Source organism: Heterodontus francisci, chromosome 7 (genome assembly GCF_036365525.1).
Source record: "Heterodontus francisci isolate sHetFra1 chromosome 7, sHetFra1.hap1, whole genome shotgun sequence".
Classification (NCBI taxonomy): Eukaryota; Metazoa; Chordata; class Chondrichthyes; order Heterodontiformes; family Heterodontidae; genus Heterodontus; species Heterodontus francisci.
Genome location: NC_090377.1, coordinates 22,695,778 through 22,717,315, shown reverse-complemented (window position 1 = coordinate 22,717,315; position 21,538 = coordinate 22,695,778).

The following is a 21,538-nucleotide window of genomic DNA, read 5'->3' as shown; positions in this document are numbered from 1 at the left end:
CTTCAATTTTAAATTATAGTCTCACAAGTAGATAACAAACTCACCCCTCACTGTTTGTCTGAAAACCTTGAGCATATCCACTGTGAACAGGATCTCTTACTTGGAGCCAAATCTAAATGCTAAAAAAATTCCAGACATACAGAAATGGCAGGGGTGGATCTCACCCACCCCACCCCCCCTCGTCCCCGCCCATCACGTGGAGGGAGCAGGCTGCCAGTCACTGGCAATGGTGTCAGCAGCTTTTATGCAGGTACTGACGCCATTTTTAAAGGGTTTCAAGCCCTTCCATTTAATTTAAATATTTAAAGAAAGAGGTCACCAAAAATTTTAAGAACATTTAATTTACCCCTCTCCACCCCCCAATAATCATGCAATGCATTACTTGTCCTCTCTGCCCCCAACAAAACACCTCCCCTGCCCACCTGCCCTCCCCCCCCAAAATTCATGAACTTTAATCTGTCCCCCTTCCCACCATCCCCTACACCAATCGGATGGCGGGAGTGGGTAGTTTAGTTATTCATTAGGGCGGCACAGTGGCGCAGTGGTTAGCACTGCAGCCTCAGAGCTCCAGGGACCCGGGTTCAATTCTGGGTACTGTCTGTGTGGAGTTTGCAAGTTCTCCCTGTGTCTGCGTGGGTTTCCTCCGGGTGCTCTGGTTTCCTACCACTGCCAAAGACTTGCAGGTGATAGGTAAATTGGCTGTTATAAATTGCCCCTAGTGTAGGTAGGTGGTAGGGCATATGGGATTACTGTAGGGTTAGTATAAATGGGTGGTTGTTGGTTGGCACAGACTTGGTGGGCCGAAGGGCCTGTTTCAGTGCTGTATCTCTAAAAAAAAAATTATTTATCCTATGTATATTCAGCTTCCATCACCGAGCAGCAGGAGGGCCCCCACAAGGCCTCGCTGCTACCGGCAATATATGGGCCGGGCCTTCCCGGTGACGGGGCCCATGATGGGCCTCTGCTGGAGGCATTTTCCGGCCACGCCCCACCCCCTGCCATGATCCCACCTTCGGGGGGGGTGGGGGGGTGTGGTCAGGAAAATTCAGCCCATCTACTTAACCAGCTGTCAGGTCATGAGTGCAAAACTTCACTGGACCTAACACAACACTCCACAATCTAAAACCTACAAACCCAACAGAAGTTGTCCCATTTTTAAAATCTGCAATATTACATTGATTATACTTTACCTCAGTATCTCTCAATTTTATAACATATTTCACCTCTGTCTCTCTGATGGGAATTTTATGCGCTTCCCGCAGTGCGTTTAGTGGCAGGGATAGCATAATTTGGGTGGGATGGTGGTGGGGGTGGTTCCTCTTACCATCCCACCTCTGTTAAAATTTAGTCCAGGGTGGGAGGCCTGTCAATGGCCTTCCCATCCCGCTGCCAATTGAAGCCCTTAACGAGGCAATTAATCCCTAATTAAGGGCCTCTGCCTGCCGCAGTCGCAAGTAGCCTTGCGGTGGGTGGCCCTGTTGCCACTTGGGAAGCACGGCATGAATAACCATGCAGACTGCTTCCTGGGTCTGGGGGGCAGGGGACGGGGTCCCTTGTTAAAAGGCACTTAGTGCTTTTGAATGAGGGACCCGGCATCGGGAAGTGGGTGCTCACTGAGGGCCAACCACCTGTCCGTGCTGTCGACACCCCTCCCTACGAGCCCACACCATGTGACTCGTCCCGCCTGACCTACCTGAGTCCTTGATCCAGCGATGTTCCTCAGCCTCTGGTATGGTCACCTCCAGCAGCAGCCACCACCTCTGCAGTGGCGCTGCAGCTCTCCAAGATTGGGACATCCCGTGATGGGGCCCTAGATCCTACGGAAGGCCCGCTGCTGTCCACTTAACTGCCTGATTGACACTCAATTCGGTGGGCTTTCCGGAAAAGAGGCGACGCGGGGATCTCGCCGTTGGTTTCTCCAGATGGCAAAACCCCTGCTGCCTGGATAAAACGCCCCCCCTCTCTATTTTATATTTTAGTGGGCTGTATTTTACATTTTACAAGCGTTTTACATGACACGAAGTTTGGCGGTTGGCCAATGCGTACCGCACGTCACGGATCCACCGTGCTATTAAATGTGGCGGCCCAATTAAGTGGCCGGGTCGGACTGCACCCACCCTCTCCCACCCCGATGATGGTGAGGGGGTGGGCGGTCCATCCCAGGCAATGGCATCAGGCACCACTGCGTAGGCACCAACACAATTTTTAAAGGGCTTCGAACCCTTCCATTTAATTTAAATTTTTAAAGAGATATTGAGTTAAATTTTATTCAAAAAATTAAATAAGTATTTCTAGCCCCTCTCCCACACCCCAATAACCATATAATTCATTACTTGCCCTCTCCCCCTCAAAATACTTGCCTTGTGTACCTGACCCCCTACCACAGTTCACAAACTTTGAACTTTATCCCTTCCCACCATCCCCTACACCAATCCGATGAGTTTGACCCCGCACTGAAGCACTTACCTGCTCCCTGCTCCACACCAGTGTTACGCCTTGGATCCCCGGACGGGGTTCTGAAGGTGCAGGAGTGCTGGCCACCGGCAGCAATATCGCTCCGGGACAGACAGCGGGAGCGGGTAAGTAACTAATTTAATAATTTAAATAAATTTACCTATGCAAATTTGGCTCCTGTTGCCGAGCGGAGGGGGGCTGCCATGAGGCCTCGCTGCCGATGGCTATATAGGGCTGGGCCTACCTGGTGTTGAGGCCCATAGTGGGCCTCTGCTGGCGGCATTTTCTGGCTCCCCGGCATGACCCCTGACGTCAGAATGGGGTCGGGGGGTGGGGGGGGGGGTGCTGTAAAATTCAGCCCAATGGGTCATCAGACCTAGAGTCATTTATAATACAGAAGGAGGCCATTCAGCCCATCGAGTCCATGCCAGCTCTCCATGGAGCTATGCAGTCAGTCCCACTCCCTGGCTCTATCCCCGTACCCCTGTAATTCTATTTCTCTTAGGTGGCCATCCAACTTTCTCTTGAAATCATTATCGTCACCACTTCCACCACCCTTGTGGTCAGCCAGTTCTGGGTCATTACCACCTGCTGCAGAAAAAAGTGCTTCCTCATATTCCCCGTGCATCTTTTGCCCCAAACTTTCAATCTGGGTCCCATAGTCCTTGTACCATTTGTTAATGGGAACAGTTTTTGCTTGTCTAACTTATCTAAGCCTGTCATAACCTTGTATACTTCAATTAAATCTCCCTTCAATCTCCTTAGTTCTAAGGAGAACAAGCCCAGCTTTTCCAACCTAACCTTGTTCCTAAAATTCCCCATCCCTGGAACCATTCTGGTAAATCTCCTCTGCACCCTCTCAAGGACCCTCACATCCTTTCTGAAGTGTGGTGACCAGAACTGGATGCAATAATCTAGTTGGGGCCTAAACAGAGCTTTGTAAAGATTCATCATAACCTCCCAGCTTTTGTACTCAATGGGCTGAATGTTGTTTTCTTGCCTCCAGGAGCAGCGGCTGGCACGCACGGGCCACGTGCCGTCATGCTGCTGCAATCTTGACTGCAGTGGCTCATTTTAATATGCAGGGCGGCCATTCACCCCAATCACGTGGTTGGGGCGGACTCGGCAACTCCGTGAATGGCGTCAGCTTACTCTGCGCAGGCGCTGGCACCATTTTTAAAGGTCTGCAGGCCCTGCTCAGAGAATGCAGCCTTGAACCCCTTACTCTCACCTCCCCACTACACTGAAAATAAATGTTGGCCCTGTTCCCCACCCCCAAAACCCTGAAATGGCAGAGTTGACCCCTTCTCCTCAAAATTGCACAAAGTATAGTGGTCACCCCTTCCCCCACCCACACTACAAATGCAGAGTTGACCCTCCCCCCATAACTACACTAAAAATCCTGAGTTCCCCCATTCCCCACCTTGGTGGCACCAGCTTTCCCTGGACGGGAAAGTGAAAGTGCGAGAGTGCCGCCTGTCGCACGGGAGATCCGGATCCAACAGTAAGATTGCGGGGAATTGTATTTAAATGCATTCATAACTTTTATTTAAATATTTAAAGTCAGGTCACGTCGCCGAGCAGTGGAGGGGCCGCCCCAGAGCCTTGCCACTGCCAGGATCTTGTGTTTCATAAGTAGAGACATTGGGATGAAATTTGTTCGCTCCCGAAGTCGGGCTCCATAGGGGCCACTGCTGCTCTGATCTTCCGGCCCCACCCCCCACCATGGAGCCCAATTTCAGGAGCGAACAAATTTTAGTCCAATGTCTCTGCTTATGAAACCCAAGATCCTCTATGCTTTACCAACCACTCTCTCAATATATCCTGCTACCTTCAAAGATCTATGCACAGGCATAAAGAGTTCCTGCACACTCTTTAGAACTATGCCACTAAGTATATATTGCCTCCCCCTATTCCTTCTGTCAAAATGCATCACCTCATACTTCTCAGTATTAAGTTCCATTTGTCACCTCTCTGCCCATTCTACTAGCCTATCTATGTCCTGTTGCAGGCGGTTCACATCATCCCCACTGTCTGATGCACAATAAATTTGATGTCATCAGCAAATTTTGAGATTCTACTCTTCAAGAACCAAGTCATTTATATATAGCAAAAAAAGCAGTGGTCGCAGCATGGATCCTTGGGGAACATCACTGTCTATCATCATCTGTTCTGAAAAGCAACCATTTACTACGACCTGTTGTTGGCCATGTTTAATCTCAGTCTCTCTCTATTTGATATTACATTGATTAAATTTTACCTTAGTCTCACTCAATTTTATATTATAGTCTTGCAAGTGCCTAGTAAACTCACCTCTCGCTCTACGTGTGAAAATCTTTACCATATTCACTGGAGACCTGATCTCTCATTTGGAGCCAAACCTAAACAACTCACCTCCCTCGCAGTACAGAGTGTGGCTGATAAACTTTCTGCTATGTGATGAGTGCTGGCTCCACCCACCAGTTCAAACCACCAACCAATGAGGAAAGTGCAAATAGACAGAAACTTGTATTATTATATAAGACTTGCCGTGAGTTACATAATGTGTGAGTGCTGTAGGTGAGACTAAAAATATTCCAAAGCATCTAGACAGATTAACGTGGTAGGTTAAGAAATGGCTGACAAAATGGAATATTTAAGATCATACTTATTGATACATAGGAGCTACAATGTGCACAACATGAATTGGCGTTCATTTAGTAAAAGCAAAATGAAAACAATTTGATGATTTTTCAATAAATCATTCACTAAAATACATCCAGTCAATACAGGGAGGTTAAAACAGCAGGAACCAAAAAAATGGGCAACCTCCTGAAGCAACAATGTGACAGGCTTGAAAATGGGTGAGCAGTGCGACATTCTGTTTTGGACAGAAGGCTGTTACATGTGGAGATTGGGGTCCTATGCTGGCTGTATAACCCCATTCACAATTTTCAGGTATGAAGGGGAACAGCATGTGTCACGCATGGTGAGCAGCCTAACCAGTGGTCCTTATGGCTGGAGGCCACTCCAGAAAAGGCACAACATTTTTTTTTGCAGTTTTTTTATGGGGCCAGGACGAACAGGAAGGTAGCCCATGTTCAGCCTCTCCAGGATCGGTTCCACCAATCACCCCCCACCACTATCCTCCCACTTCACTTCCTGGCTGGTTAAAGCATGCATTTGGCAACAGCAGCTCAGAACTACATTCAAATCAGGTGCAAATCTGGACATGGCTTGCGCCTCCCGACACTAGCTTTGTGCCAGCAACACTGCTGCTCTGCCAACTTCAAGCCTGTTTTGGGCAGAAGTTAAGATCATGCCCTCCCATCCCAACCAATCAAACCATGGGATTCATCTTGAATGAATTTGACTGCCAGTCGTAACAGATAATTGTAATCCCTTATAACTCATTAATAAGACCAAATTTATAATCTTGTGTTGATCATCTAATAACATTTGAAAGGATTTAGAGATGAGTTTCAAAATAGTAAATCATGAGGATTGGATGATAGGATTGGATCTATTCTCATCTTGGAAAATGATTGAGATGGAAGATGATTTAATCCAATATGATGCTGACTGACGTGGATAATGTGGAGGTCAGCTGATTTCTTAATGTTGAGCGGTGATTACAGGATTATGAACAGCATAGCTTAAGTAAAGTGAGAAATTAGAAGTTTGCTTTCCCCAGAAAGAACAGAATATTGATAGACTCCCATCAAAGTCAGCTAATGTCTTGTCTTCCTTTCATCTATTTTTCTACCCCTCCCTCTCTAAAGCACGTTGAGACATTTTATATGTTAAAATCTCGATATAAATCCGAGCTGTTGTTATTAACTTTATTGGAAAAGAGGCTTAACAAATATCTTGCAAGGAATTGAAGCTCTAGGGATCAGAAAAGGTGATGAAATGCTGTGTTGAACATAGTGGCAATGAAACAAGTCAGCCTTGAATAATATACATCAATATTCTGAAGTTTTTCATTCAATCACTCTCAAGGCAGTTGGGAATTTTGCAGTTTTTTTTTCCTCTTGGAGAAATGGCTATTTACTTCCCCTCAGAATGTTGATTAAATTAGGGGGTGTCTGTGACAGTACTGTATATTGGAAGCATTAAGGTTGATGGGAAAAAAAGTCATATTCAAATAAAATTACATAAAATTGCTAGAATATACAGCACAGAAACAGGCCATCTGGCCCAACTAGTTCATTAACTTCAATGTTAAATTCCAGAAGTAATTTTTCTACAAACTAAACTGACTTAATATCATCAGGAGATTTGTGATTCATAAATGGCCATTATCTCATTGAAACATACAAGATTCTGAAGGGGCTGGATAGGGTAGACACTAAGATTGTTTTTGCTGGTTGAGGGGGCACAGTCTCAGGATAAGGGGCCCATCATTTAGGACTGAGATGAGAAGAAATTACTTCATTCAAAGAGTTGTGAATCTTTGAAATGGGCCATATGGTCTACTCCTGCTCCTATTTCGTATGTTCGTGTGACCATTTCTATGATACTTTGTAAACTGAACCTCTGCAATTCTTAATTACCAGTTAGTGTTTGCATTTAGCCCTGTAGAATTTAAACTGTTACAATATTGTCATTAACTGAAAATTAAGAGCAGAATCACAGAAGGTCTGAATATTTTTCAATCACTTGAAACTAAGGCTGTCAGAATTAATTAAAGTCAAGCCAGATTGTTGCCTTAGGAAAATAAGACAAGACAGATTTTCATTTCTATGCAACCACAACATGCATTTATACAGCAGTTTTAATGTAGAAAGATGTTGTAAGGCATTTCACAGAAGAGTAATCTGCGAGAAAGCAGATGATATTAGGTGGCTTGATTAAAGAGGTGGTTTAAAGAAGGTCTGAAAGGAGGGAGGAATATGGAGAGCAAGCTTAAGGAGCAAATTCCAGACTGTGAGGCCCAGATGTCTGAAAGCATGGATGTCAATGAAGGGACGAAGGGAGTAAGTGATCCACAGGAGCCCAAGCTTGGAGTAAGATAGGGTTCTCAGAGAGTTTTTGGGCTGAATCAGATTACAGAGTTGGTGGAGGGTAGCGGGGGGTGGGTGGGGGGGGGGGTGGTGGTGGCGGGCGGCAGGTGGTGGGGGGTGAGTGTGCACAGGGGAGGGTGTTGAGGGAATGAAGGATTTGAACAACTTTAAATTGGGATGCTGGGGAATGAGACACTCTGTGAGCCAGAGCTGACTTGATGTGGGAGAGGATACAAGTTACAGAGTTTTGGGTGAGCTGAAATTTATGGAAGGTAGAAGTGGGGAGGCTAGCTCGGGGAGCCATTGATATAGTCAAGTCCAGTGATGACAAAGGCATGAATGAGGTTTTCAGCAGCAGAGAGGCTGAGGTTGGGATTCAGATGGGCAATATAATAGAGCTGGAAGCAGATGGTCTCTGTGATAAAGAGGATATGGGGTAAGAAGCTTAATTCTGGGATGAATAGGGAGCTGAGGTTGTGAAGAATCTGGTTGAATCTGCAACAGTGCCTGTGAGGGGCATGGAATCAGTGGTGAAGGTACAGGGCTTCTTTTGGAGCTGAAGTTATTAGCTTTGGTCTTCCAAGTGTTTAATTCGAGAATCTTGGTTGCTTATTCAGGACTGGAAATGTGAAAAGCAAGGGCAAGTTGCTGGAGTCTATAATCAAGGATAGGGTGACTGAACACCTAGAAGATTTTCAGGTAATCAGGGACAGCCAACATGGATTCATGACGGGAAGGTCATGCCTGACAAATCTCATTGAATTTTTTGAAGAGGTGACTACGGTAGTGGACAGGGGAGTGTCTATTGATGTTATTCATATGGACTTCCAGAAGGCATTTGATAAAGTCCCACATAAGAGACTGTTAACTAAGGTAGATGCCCATGGGGTTGAGGGCAAATTATTGACATGGTGAGAAAGTTAGTTGAATGGTAGGCGACAGAGAGTGGGGATAATGGGTATGTACTCCGATTGGCAGGATGTAACTAGTGGTGTCCCGCAGGGATCTGTGTTGGGGCCTCAATTATTCACATTATTCATTAATAACTTGGATGATGGCATAGTAAGTCATATATCCAAATTTGCTGATGATACAAAGTTAGGTGACATTGTAGACAGTCTAGATGATAGCATAAAATTGCAAAGAGATATTGACAGACTAGGTGAGTGGGCAAAACTGTAGCAGATAGATTTCAATGCGGGCAAGTGTGAGATTATCCATTTTGGACCAAAAAAGGATAGAGCAGGGTACTTTCTAAATGGGAAGAGGTTAGGTACAGTGGATGTCCAAAGAGACTTGCGGGTTCAGGTGCATAGATCGTTAAAATGCCACGAGCAAGTGCAGAAAATAATCAAAAAGGCTAATGGAATGCTAGCCTTTATATCTAGAGGATTGGAGTATAAAGGCATAGAGGTTATGCTGCAGCTGTGCAAAACGCTGGTTAGACCCCACTTAGAGTACTGTGAGCAGTTCTGGGCACCACAACTTAGGAAGGATGTATTGGCCTCGGAGAGAGTGCAATGTAGGTTTACAAGAGTGATACCTGGACTGCAGGGGTTAAGTTACGAGGAGAGATTACACAAACTAGGCCTATTTTCGCTAGAATTTAGAAGGTTAAGGGGTGATCTGATTGAAGTCTTCAAGATATTAGCAGGAAAAGACAGGAGAGATAAAGATAAACTATTTCCACTGATGAGAGATTCTAAAACTAGGGAGCATAGTCTAAAAATTCGAACCAGACTGTTCAGGAGAGATGTTAGGAAGCACTTCTTCACGCAAAGGGTGGTAGAGGTTTGGAACTCTCTCCCACAAACAGCAGTTGAAGCTAGAACAGTTGTTAATTTTAAATCTGAGATAGATAGATTTTTGTTAAGCAAAGATATTAAGGGATATGGGCCAAAGGCAGGCATATGGAGTTAGGTTGTGGATCAGCCATGATCTCATTGAATGGCGGGACAGGCTCGAGGGGCTGAATGGCCTACTTCTGTTCCTATCCTCCTATGTTCCTATGTTCCAGTATAGTACCTTAAAACATCTCTCAGAAATATATCAAAGCATTTTAAAAACAAATAACTATTTTTCTATCAGAAAGCAATGGAAATTTTGCACACTACGATCTCACAAATAGTGTTGAGTTGGGTGGCTAGTTAATTGCTGTTCAGCAGTGTTGGTTGAGGAGGAAACATTAGCCTGGACACAGGGAGGGCCTCCTATTCTTCTTGAATAAATAGGTAGATTTTCGGCTTTGCCAACTGACTGGGTTGATTATATAAGCCTATTATATAAGCTGTTTGACTTTAATTCCATTGTAATCAACAGATTGTGCCCCGCCAGATTACAGTCCAGTGGGTGAAGAGGAAAATCTATCCCAAAATGTTCTTTAACATCCATTTGAACCAGTAGAATAGAAAGATGTTGCCTCAGTTTAATATTATCCCTTCATTGTAATGTATTTTATCAAAACATAATTGATATTGGCTGAGGACCGAGGGGTGACTTAATTGAGGAGTACAAAATTATTAGGGGCCTAGATAGAGTAGACAGGAAGGACCTGTTTCCCCTGGCAGAGAGGTGAGTTGCCAGGGGGCACAGATTTAAGGTGATTGGTAGAAGGATTAGAGGGGACATGAGGAAAAACCTTTTCACCGAGAGGGTGGTGAGTGTCTGGAATTCACTGCCAGGAACGGTGGTGGAGGCAGAAATCCTCAACTCATTTAAAAGGTACCTGGACATGTACCTGAAGTGCTGTAACCTGCAAGGCTATGGATCAGCTGCTGGAAGGTGGGATTAGATTGGGCGGCTAGTTTGTTCAGCCAGTATGGATACGATGGGCTGAATGGTCTCCTTCTGTGGTATAATTTTCCTATGGTTCTATGGTTCTATCTGAAGCTCCATTCATAATAATTGTTGCTAAGAGTTAAATTAAACAGCAGAACCTCAAAGGTAACAATCTCTGGATTATTATCTGAGCCATGAGCAAATTGGTGTAGGGTAAATAAGATTAGAGAGTTAAATGCATGGCTGAAAGATTGGTGTGGAAGAAGTTAGTTTCGATTCATGGGGCACTGGCACCAGTACTGGGGAAAGTAAGGGCTGTACCATTGGGATGGTCTTAACCTGAACTGCGCTGGGACCAGTGTTCTGGCGAGTTGTATAACTAGGGCAGTAGAGAGTGTGTTAAACTAAATAGTGGGGGTGAGGGATCAAGTGAGAAAAGATATGATAAATTAAAGAGAGAGGACAAGGCAAAAGAGCAAGGTGGCAATAAGGGAAATAATAATCAGAGCGTGGCAGGAAGGGACAGAATGTACAAAATTAAGAGTGTGCACGCAGCTAAGGCTAGAGGTTGCATAAATAGTAAAAAGACATACTAAAAAAGACTTAAATTTCTCGCTGTATATCGTGTAAACCTATGAATGGACCTAAGGCTGTCATTGGCAGCCCTGAAAAGTGCCCAGTCGACCTTAGGTTACCTGGAAGGGTAATGTATCCCAGAAATTTGAGCAACAGGTGAAGCGAGCTGTTTCATACTGCTACTCTGCAGTAGCAACACGTGTGGTGTTCGCCACTATCAAGATGCTACCCTCAAGCCAAAAAGATGCCCTGCCTATCACACAAATGAGTAATGTAGTATATGAATTTCAATGCCAGTGTGATGCTAGGTATACAGGAAGTAAGTCCCAAAGACTGGCGGATCATATCAAACAACATGTCCCTTCTACTGTTGGCAACAGGTAAGGTACAGGCCGTACCCAACCAGCCTGTGCTTTCAAAACTCAAAGTACAGTGTCCAACATTAGATATGATTCCGCGATTGAACAACATTTGCTAAATAATCCACAGTATGCTAAGAATTACACTAACAACCAATTTAAGATTGTCAGTCGGGCTCGCAGTGTGGCGCATTTGCGTGTACTGGAAGCTACATATATTAATATACAAGGCCCTGTTCTTTGCAAACAGAAAGAACATGTACACACATTGCACCTGTTTCAGCTAAACAAAATAAATGACAACCATTTGCTGGTTCAGTCCTCAGGGCAATGCGTTGACCAATCAGAGTCAAGCTGCCTGGTTTAAATTTCAAACAAGCATGGCAGTTAACTGTCAGTCACCATAAACAAGTGTATTCTCCATGGCAATCAGAGTCCGCTTGTCAACCAATTCTCTTCTCATACAGTATATATTTGTTGCTTTCCCTTACATTGATATTCTTGTGATTTGTCCTGATGACTACAAGACAAAAAGCTTCCACAAAAATTGTTTTCAGCAATACTCAGGTTCTGTACTACTAAATAACTACTTACTGAAGGCTTTCTATTTGAATGCATGTAGCATTTGTAACAAAACAAATGAATTGATAGCTCAAATAAAAATAAATATATATGATCTGATAGCCATTATAGAGACTTGGTTGCAAGATAGCAAAGACTAGGACCTGAATATTCAATGGTAAGTGATATTTCGGAAGGACAGGAAACTGGAAAAGGTGGAGCGGTAGCTCTGTTAATTAATGATGACATTAGTATAATAAATGGAGGTGAGCTTAGTTCTAAAAATCAAGATGTAGAGCTGGATTTTACCGGCAACCCGATGTCAGAGGTTGTGGCAGGGGACCCAGAAAATGGCTCCGGGAGAGGCCGCCATGGGCCTTGACGCCGGGAAGGCCCGGCCACATATTGCCGGCGGTGGCAAGGCCTCATGGTGGACCCCCCGCCGCCCGGCGTTGGCATCACAATTTGAATATGTTAATATATTTAAATTAATAAATTAAATGCTTACCCGCTCCCGCCGTTAGACCCAGTGCCATATTGGTGATGGCGGCCAGCACTCTCGCTGCTTCTGATCTCCGTTTGGAGATCTGAGGCGGAACACTGGTTATGAGGGGGAACAGGGAACATTTCAGATGGGGGGGGGCGGGGGGAGCGGGGTTAAACATCTTTGATTGGTCTAAGGGGTGGTGGGAAGGTGTAAAGTTCATAGTTTATTAACTTTGAGGGGGGGGAGCACCAGGTAAGTTTTTTTGTGGAGAGAGGGAATGTAATAAATTTGATGGTAATTGCAGGGGGTGGGAGAGGCTTGGGCTAACTTTATTAAATCTTTAACACTCATTTCAAATTTTAAATTAAATATAAGGGCTTGAAGGGCTTTAAAAATGGTGTCGGTGCCTGCACAGTGGTGCTGGATGCCATTCCTAGGGACGGAATGCCCACCCCATCCACGTCATCGGGGGGCGGGGGCGGGGTGCAGTCCGCTCTAGTCATGTAAGTGAGCCGCTGCTTTTAATATCACAGCGGCACCGTGGAGTAAAGCCCGCGTGTGCGGATCGCCATCTTTGAAGCTCAAATGCAGGCCGTAGAATAATTTTGGGTAGAGTTAAGAAATAGTAACGATAAAAAGTCACTTGTGGGAATAGTTTCTTGCCCCCCCTAACAGTAACCACACTGGAGGACCGGGGTATACAGGAAGAAATAATGGGGGCTTGTAAGAAAGTTATCCATCATCTCCAACTGAACTTTCAACCTAGAGAGAAATCTACAATCACCTCAGGCCTGCAACCCAAAAGAAGTCGATTTCCAAGAGAATTCAACAGGTTTACGTTACCTCCCACAAAACCTACTCCCCCTTATAAACACTTACCCCTTTTACCTCTCTATCCATCGTGTGTGTGTGTGTGTGTGTGTGCACGTGGGCGACTGCGTGAGTGGATGTGGCTGCAACAATTTTGGGATTTCTGTTTTTAAATTGACAAGAAAACCTGTTTCTGTCTGTTTATTTGACAAATAAAATACCATCCCTAATAACAAAACACACTTGCTGTGGTCAGGTGGAGAGTTGAACAGTGGGAACCACTCACATCGCACCATGTGGCTGTAACAAATTGGGGGCTTGACGTCAGGATCTGAACCTCTAGGTAAATTAGAGATTTGGAAAACAGGAGGAATATGGACCTCTAAAATTGTGGAAAAATAAACAAACAGGTCTTCTTGTATCCTTCTCTTTTTTTCTCGATGGTGCTGGAAACAAAAAGAGATGGCCACATTTAATGCTAAGGAGTTTGTAGAGCAGGGTGAGATATCCCATGATAAGTAAAACAAATTAATTATGGAAGATTTAAAAAGCTTAGGCTACAGAGGTGGGAATCACTTTCAAACAAAAAGCCAAGAAACCTGAACTGGTGAAAAGCCTAGTGAACCATTTTAAACTTAGCCATGAACCAGAAGAAGATAGCATAGAATCAGAGTCTGAAAAAATAATTTCAGCTAGAATTCGGTTGCAGATGAAAAGGGAAGAAATATTGTTACAGTTGAAAAGGGAGGAGATACAATTACAAAAGGAAAAAGAGGAAAGAAAATTTCAGCTTCAAAAGGAAAGAGAGGAAAGAGAATTGAAAAGAGAGGAATTGCAATTGCAGAGGATTGAGTTATAGAGGGCGCAAACCCAAAATGAAAATGCTGCCAGCCACTCATATCTTATTCAGAGCAAAAGTATGATGTGCTGAGAAACTCAAGACTCATGCCAAAATTTAATGAGGAGGAGTTTGAGTGATATTTAATCTCTTTTGAGAAAATAGCTACCAGGTTTAAATGGCCGAAAGAATTTTCGACTCTCTTTTTACAAGGCGAGTTCGTGGGTCCGGTTCATGAATCTTTTTATACTATCATAAAAAAGCTCCTCTGATTATGAACAAACTAAAACTGCAATTCTAAATGCATATGAGCTGGTACCAGAAGCTTTATGACAGAAATTCAGGCACACCCAGAAAAGACCCACACATTGAATTGGAAGGAATTAAACATCCATTTTTTTTTTCGCTGGATATGATCACTCAAACTAGAACCCTCATATGAAAAGTTGAGAGAAGTGATATTGCTAGAAGAATTCAAAAATAGTATTCCGAGTACTATAAGAACCCACATTGAAGAACAAGAGTCACAAGAGTAAGGGAAGCTGCAAAAATGGATGACGATTATGAATTAATACATAAATCTCTAACTCAGAATAAATTTGGCTCTAGTAACTTTAACAAGCAAGGGAGAGATAACAGGGATACAGAGGAAGTAGAAATGGGCTTGAGAGAAAAGGAGAGTAGGGAACGAAAATCAGACCAGTCTCCAACTTTTAAAAGAAGGAACCCACGTGATAAAGCAGTAGGGCTCTGCCCAAATGTTTCCAGTGTGGCAAAACTGGGCATGTCCAGGCAAATTTTTGATATGCCAAAAACCAACAGGAGGCAGTCAAGCCCATGTCTGTGGTTTTGAAAGCGGTACGCCTGTGTTCTATTATAAATCGAGAGCAGAGCACATAACAGAATGTTTACACAAAGGAAAAATTCCTCCTTTTATGTCCCAGGCACCAGACAAGGAGATAACAATCCTCATAGACACTGGTTGTTTTCAAGCCCTACTGGCAGCCAAATTGATAGAAATGCCACCCGAAAGCAAAACAAATACCACAGCATTGGTAAAAGGGTTTATTGGCAAATGATTGAAGTTTCCCTTAGTTATAATTTACCTACTGAGTAAGTTGGCCACCGGAATAGTGACAGTCGGGTTCATTCTGAGCTTACCCATGCAGGAGGTAGACCTATTGCAGGGCAATGATTTGGCAGGAAGTACAGTATTCTATCCAGAGAATCCGGCGTAGTGCATGGAGATTGGAGAAACTGAGGGGAACAAACAAAACTCTGTACAGCTGCAGAGGGCTGGGGAAGTCCCAAAAATCTCACAGTGGGCAATAGGGCCAGAAGAATTTAAAAAGGCCCCCAGATAGATCCAAAGGATTTAAAGAAGCTAAGATAAAGGACAGTTGAAGGATTGGCACCAGAGATATAGTTAGCTGAGACCTTTTTAAAAGATTTTAATCGGGACGAGGAAGTTTCCCAAACAGGAAAGCCAACAGTGAGGGAAATACCTCACCTAACTGAAATGCCACCAGTGGAAGCTGGACAATCACCTTCGAGCAATAGCGTCCCAAAGGACATGGGGCAGATTAGGAAAAAAACTATTTCTGAGATAAAAGGAAAAGTGAAGTTAACATACCCTAAAGTGAACCATACTTGTGAAACTCACAAAAGTGAGGCCAGTGTGGATCTGCCCACTGAAGAATCAAGGTTCCAAATCCAAAACTAATCAAAGCCAACAATTTAGATTCAGAACTCAGCAAGAACAAGGGGCAGGAAGAAATCCCAGTTGCCCCGCAGTGGTTAAAATACAATGTATTACCCACTTGGTGAGGTGAGGTGGTGTGAGAGTGACTGCGCTTGACATCAAGGCACCATTTGACCGAGTAAGGCATCAAGGAGCCCTAGCAAAACTGGAGTCAATGGGAATCAGGGAAAACTCTCCACTGTTTGGAGTTGTTGGAGGTCAATCATCTCAGCTCCAGGACATCATTTCAGGAGTTCCTCAGGGTAGTGTCTGAGGCCCAACCCTCTTCAGCTGCTTCATCAGTGACCTTCCTTCAATTATAAAGTCAGAAGTGGGGATGTGCGCTGATGAATGTTCAGCACCATTCGCGACTCCTCAGGTACTGAAGCAGAAATGCAGCACGACCTGGACAATATCCAGGCTTATGCTGATAAGTGGCAAGTATCATTCGCGCCACACAATTGTCAGGCAATAACTATCTCCAACAAGAGAGAATCTAACCATCACCCCTGACAATCAATGGCATTGCAATCACTGAACCCCCTCCCCCCCCCCACTATCAACATCTTGGGAGTTACCAGAAACGGAACTGGAGTAGCCATATAAATACCATGGCTACAAGAGCACATCAGAGGCTAAGAATCCTGCAGTGAGTAACTCATCTCATAACTCCCCAAAACCTGTCCACCATCTACAAGGCACAAGTCAGGCATGTGATGGAATACTGTCCACTTGCCTGGATGGGCACAGCTCCAACAACATTCAAGAAGCTTGTCACCATCAAGGACAAAGCAGCCCACTTGATTGGCACCCCATTCACAAACATGCACTCCCTTCACCACTGACGTACAGTGGCAACAGCATCTACCATCTACAGGATGCACTGCAGCAATGCACCAAGACTCCATAGACAGCATCTTCCAAACCCACGATCTCTATCACCTAGAAGGACAAGGGCAGCAGATGCATGGGAACACTATCACCTGCAAATTCCCCTCCAAGCCACACACCATCCTGACTTGGAACTATATTGCCTGAAACTCCCTTCCTAATAGCACTGTTGATGTACTTACACCACATGGACTACAGCGGTTCCAGAAGGCAGCTCACCACCACCTTCTCAAGTGCAATTAGGGATGGGCAATAAATGCTGTCGTAGCCAGCGATGTCCACATCCCATGAATGATTTTTTTAAAAATCACCCTAGAAATAAGAACTGTCAATGGGTCAGAACATGAATGGTTAACACCATGTATTGTGGAAGCAGTAGTTAAGGGGTTAAGGCTTGTACAGACAGGGAACCTTGCAACCAGCAGCAACAGAAATCTGCATACTACAAGCTTCACCAACAATCTCAGGTCTATGGAGATTAATGTTCCTAAAGTAGTACAAACTAATGTGAGAGAAACTGCAACCACATTTGACAACACGTAACCCAAAGAAATGCGATTTTTTAATGGTACCCCATCCAAAGGAAGGATGATGAAAAAACTTAAACTTGAACTTGAAATGGCTGTTACGAGCAATGTCACCTGCAGCAGTTGTAAGATAGAGGGGTGAATGATATGAAAGTGCAGTAGTGTGTCTCTATATCTTCTTTCTTTCTAAACCCAAAAAACGAAACAACATAAAAGAGAAATCCAAGGAATTTCCCTTTTTCCCTTTTGGGGGACGTGTCACACACACAAGACGTGCGATGCTATAACAATTATAAACAAAATCAGAAGACCTCCCCCGAAACCTACCCCCCACTTATAAACACCTACTCCTTTGTCCTCTCTCTCTGGTGTGTGTGTGTGTGTGTGTGTGTGTGTGTGTGTGTGTGTGTGTGTGTGTGTGTGTGTGTGTGTGTGTGTGTGTGTGTGTGTGTGTGTGTGTGTGTGTGTGTGTGTGTGTGTGTGTGGGGTTGTAACGATTTTATGATAAGGCGTATTGATCACTAAACAACTGATTTTCTGTTTTGGAAATCTGTTGCTGTCTGTTTATTTGACAAATAAAATACTAAGGCGTTAAACCCTAATAACAAAACACACATGCTGCAGTTAGGTGGGGAGTTGAACAGTGGGAACCACCCACATCTCACCACGGGGCCATAAAAACACTGACTATCGTGGCACCACCGGGATGGGCAATAAATACTGGCCTTGCCAACAATGCTCACATCTCATGGATGTCTAAAAAGAACCACCACAACCAAGTCTATGCACATAACATAGGAATATAGGAATCTAGAAACTGTTTTAGATGAAAAAAGACCAAATTCAATCTAGTTTATCTTCTACCATCCTGATATTTACATGACACAAGGATTTTGGAGTTCACAGAATCGCAGAATTGTTACAGTGCAGAAGGAAGCCATTCAGCGCATCGTGTCCACACTGGCTGTCTGAAAGAGCAATTCCTTCAGTTCCATTCCCCTGCCTTCTCCTCATAACGCTGCACATTCGTCCTTTTCATCCAACTGTCTAATTCCCTTTTGAAGGCTTCAATTGAACCTGCCTCCACCACTTTCTCAGGCAGCACATTCCAGACCTTAATCACTCGTTGCGTGAAAAAGTTTTTCCTCATGTCACTTTTGCTTCTCTTACTAAACACTTTAAATCTGTTCTCGATCCTTCTACGAGTGGGAACAGTTTCTCTCTATCTACTCTGTCCAGACCCCTCTATCAGCCTTCTCTTCTCCAAGGAAAACAGTCCTAATTTCTCTAATCTATCTTCATAACTGAAATTCCTCATCCCTGGAACCATTCTCATGAATCTCTTCTGTACTCTCTCCAATGCCCTCACGTCTTTCCTCAAGTGCAACGCCCAGAATTGGACGCAATACTCCAGCTGAGGCTGAATTAGTGTCTTAGACAAGTACAGAGTTGTTGACTAATTATAGCTATCAATATCTATTGGTTAGTTTACAACAGACCCAGACAACCAGCAGAGATATAAAACCACTTGCAGCTCTCCAGGCTAGTAAATCATTAGCAAATTATCATTCACTGGGCACGATGGATTTAACACTTCCAATGATTGAAGTTGCATTGAAGAAGCCAAGGAAGGGTTGTAGGCGAGCTGGAACTAGAACCCAAACTAAGATTGGTAGCTGCAGACATGATTGCATCCTCCTTCAAAATGAAAGTATTGGGGGAATCATCAAGATATCCACAATGCTGTGGCTCCCATGATGTATGATAGCATGTAAAGTATGAAGAATTCCATTCCAAAGATGAACATCTTCATAATTGATGTGGACAATGTGCCAGATCAACAATTAACTACATCATAGTCCAAGGTGAAAAGAACTTTAACAAAGCATGCCTGCAATGAACTCTTCTGTAACACAGAGAATGAACTGGAGGCAACAGTCCAATTTACTTGGACTCACAAGCCTCTGTGTTGAGATCTTGCAGAGAGATTAAAGTCAATCCTGAGACTATGTATAATTGGATCTGTCCATTAATTAATAGCCTTGATTGCAGTTTTCCGAACTGCACCAGAAACCTTTTGACAATGCTATAAATCTATGTTGGAAATCAGAAACATTGTTCACATCAGACATTTGTTTTATAGTGCATTACATTACTGTTTTCAGGTGCAATTAGACCAAACCAAGCATAAGCTCAGTTCAATTGTTTCTTAAAATGTTTCAATAAAACTACATTTGCATGATTATTCCATGAAAAATACATTGCCAATGGGCAGGCCAGTAAACATGCATGCACAGTGCTTAATACTAGGCTATTATGAAGCCAAAGAGCGCACATGAAATAGATCTGAAAAATAGCGCCAAATTACCCAATAAACAGCACATTAATCTGTATTGTTAATGAACCTTAACAATGCATAAAAGTGCAGAACAGATGTAATACTGTAACCAACTAACTGAAATCATGGATTTATTTTCCACTGAGGTGAACTATATTTGTATTTATTGACTACAAGTCTACATTTAAACACAAGCATAGCACTTTGATAATATGTGTTGCTTTTTTGCACTTAATCTCATTCATCTGCTTGCTTCAAGCTTTATTCAGATTTGTGAATTGCTGTTCGGTTATTTCCATTATAAAACTGTCTTCAAAGAAGGTTACCAACATTACTAAATAAAAAATGTTGCTAAACATTCAATAAAGATTGTTTTGACTCTGGATAAATGAAATAGTCTTTAAAGAATGCTTTCTTATTGCACAAGTGTTGAACTTGATGGACTCTGATTTTTGCATAAATTTAAGTGATTTTTCGATTGGAAGTGAACCAGTGATTTAATCAGTGCAGGACAACAAAGATCAAATTCAGTTATAAGATGTAGAAGGCACAATGTCTGTGATTTACTGCCTTACTAAAAAAGTCATCAAGCAGTATTCCTCAGCTAATGAAGCAGTCCATGTCCGCACACAACAAGACAAAATTCAGGCTAGGGCTGATAACTGGCAAGTAATATCCATGCAACACAGGTGCCAGCCAATGACGATCTCCAAAAATGGAGCGTCTTATCGCACTCAATTGCATTACCATTGTCAAATCACCCACCATTAACATCCTGGGGTGGGGGGGGGGGGGGGCTGTCACCATTGACCAGAGATTTAAACATAAATTGTGTGACTACAGGTGGAAACTTATGCCATTCAAAAATAATTGCATGTCGGGACCATTTCTGGGTTCTGACCATGCGCCTGCTGTCAGGGCACCTGCCTGGGAGATCTACCCAGCGGCAGCCAATGAAAACGCCATCTCCAAGTCCACTGTCCAATTAAGGATGGCAGGTGGGTTCCTGAGGCTGCAGGCCCAATCAGAGGTGAGTACTGTTGCTGCAGGATGGAGGTGCACTCTGGAGAGGTTTGCGATTTTAAAAATTTACCTGAGCTACAGGTGCCAGCTCAGCATGGTGGAGGGGCAATTTCTCCATTGGATAACTGGTGGCCACAGCTGTGGCCCACTGATCAACGCTGCTCTGATGGGGGGGTAAGTAGAGGAGGGACCGCGGGCCGTGCCAGACAGTTGTCGCAAGCCAGGGACCTGCCAGACTTTGGTCTCAGTGGGGGTGGGGGAGGGGGGGGAGCAAATCCACCACTGTAAAGATCCTAATCAGCCCACAATTGGCCAATTAATTATGCAATTTTGCGACCCACCGCTGCCAGGCAGGTAGCCATTGTCAGTGATGACCCATCTCCAGCTAGATTTCCCGGGAACGTGGGACTGCACACCAAACGCTCTCATTTCAAAATTTCCTGCCAGTCCTATATTCAAGCCCACCTCTGCAGATGGGAAAGATTCTGCCCGACAAGAGCAGGTTAGAGGATGTGTATTATGTGGTGAGTGAATCACCTTCTGACTCCCCAATGCCTGTCCATCATCTCCAAGGCACAAGTCAGGAGTGTGATGGAATACTTTCCACCTGCCTGGATGAGTGCAGCTCCAACAAGACTCAAGAAGCTCAACACCATCCAGGAAAAAGCAATATGCTTGATTGGCACCCCTCCACCACCATCAACATTCACTCCCTTCACCACCGATGCACAGTGGCAGCAGTGTGTACCATCTACAAGATGCACTGCAGCAACTCACCAAGGCATCTTCAACAGCACCTTCCAAACCCATGGCTTCTACCACCTAGAAGGACAACGGCAGCAGATGCATGGGAACACCACAACGTGCAAGTTCCCGTCCATGTCACACACCATCCTGACTTGGAAATATATCACTGTTCCTTCAACGTCAGTGGTCCAAATTCCTGGAATTCCCTTCCTAACTGCACTGTAGGTGTACCTGCACCATGTGAACTGCAGCAGTTCTTGAAGGTGGCTCATCATCACCTTCTCAAAGATAATTAGGGATGGGCAATAAAGGCTGGCCTAGCCAGCGACGCTCACATCAAGTGAATAAATGAAATAAAATTGTTTATATATTTGGGATGTTTATCAGGATAAATCACTAAGAGTTGAGGAAGAAATTGACTAT